Source organism: Scyliorhinus torazame, chromosome 14 (genome assembly GCF_047496885.1).
Source record: "Scyliorhinus torazame isolate Kashiwa2021f chromosome 14, sScyTor2.1, whole genome shotgun sequence".
NCBI lineage: Eukaryota > Metazoa > Chordata > Chondrichthyes > Carcharhiniformes > Scyliorhinidae > Scyliorhinus > Scyliorhinus torazame.
This window is the reverse complement of record NC_092720.1, coordinates 175,419,397-175,420,737: the sequence shown is the minus strand read 5'-3', so window position 1 is coordinate 175,420,737 and position 1,341 is coordinate 175,419,397. Positions and strand designations below refer to the sequence as shown.

At 44.9% G+C, this 1,341-nt stretch overlaps 1 non-coding gene across 1 annotated transcript; it reads right to left on the bottom strand.

Moving 5' to 3' along the window:
• Window positions 1-72, bottom strand: trnah-gug (transfer RNA histidin (anticodon GUG)). Its single transcript has one exon. It is a non-coding gene; the product is annotated as a tRNA-His (tRNA).
• Window positions 73-1,341: the final 1,269 nt, after the last annotated feature.

Sequence of the window (1,341 nt, the reverse complement as noted above, 5' to 3'; positions counted from 1 at the left end):
TGCCGTGACGCGGATTCGAACCGAGGTTGCTGCGGCCACAACGCAGAGTACTAACCACTGTACGATCACGGCGACACACGTTACCGCTGAAGCAACTTATAACTGCCGATGCCCTAGGTCGCAAATGTTTGGAACCTATCATGGCCCACACTGTATGACTCTCGAGTTACAACTTTCGTAGATACACAGTTTTGATGCCTGAAACTTGGTTCCATAATAATTTTCCTGCAACAAGGATATATACACTTTAACCCAGGCTCTATAAAAATAACTATGCAACCGCTATAATATATAATACATAGCAAATTCGATATTCGTCTCAAACATATGGTATTTGGACGTTCTCCCGGTGTCTGAATCAGTTTTCTGTGTGTGCCTGCTCGAGGTCCCTCCCACAGTCCAAAAATGTGAAGGTTCGGTAGATTGGCCATGCTGAGGTGTGCCAGATTGTCCATAGATTAATTTTCGCAGGATTGGCCATGATCAACAAGCCGGGTTCCGGGTATTCTACCGAGAAACTTGGTCACGTCGTCCGCTGCTGAATTCTTGAATCCATTTCACCCTGTACCCCTTTCCTCTCATTCCTGAATATTGTCAGTGCTAACAAGCTCTCTCTCTATTTCCCCGGCTGAATTATCCGACCACGTATCAGTTGCACTTTGGAGCGCCTCTAATTCACCATCTCACTCTCTTTGATCCACAGAGAAAATTCTAGGCCCCATTCGTCCCACTGTTGCTATTGGGGTGAATGTCTCTCTTTGGTAATTCAAATGAATATTGATTCACTTTAGATGTGAACTGACTGTTTGAAATCAGAATGAAAGAATGTGGCGTGTTTAATATTTGAACCGGAGGAAAGAAATCAAATAAATGTGGCATGAAATGTAAAAAGCACCAAGGTGGGTGGATTTGATCCCACAGAGGGACGAAGTACAAAAAGCACGTCATCCGGGGGTGGGATAATATCTCGTCGCTGGGTGGAATCGAACCACCTAATTTTCGGTTAACAGCCGAACGTGCTGACCGATAGCGCCACAGAGACGGCAAAGGCTGCTCCTGCATGAACAAGCAACTCAAATCATGATGGAAACAGTCTCATCTTGTCCTCTTCGTAACAGCAAATTCTTGCTGATGCACCAATCTGGAACAAAAGCACAAAAGGCTGGTTAATCTCAGCAGGTATGACAGCATCTGTGGAGAGAGAACTGAGGCTGTGTTTCAAGCGAGGGTGACTTTGTGTCACATAAGGCGCCTCCAGGTTCTATATTCGAGCCACTGTTGTATTTTCTGCCTCAAGATATTCGCAATGAAACTAAAATGAAACTGTCTTTTCTGATGTGC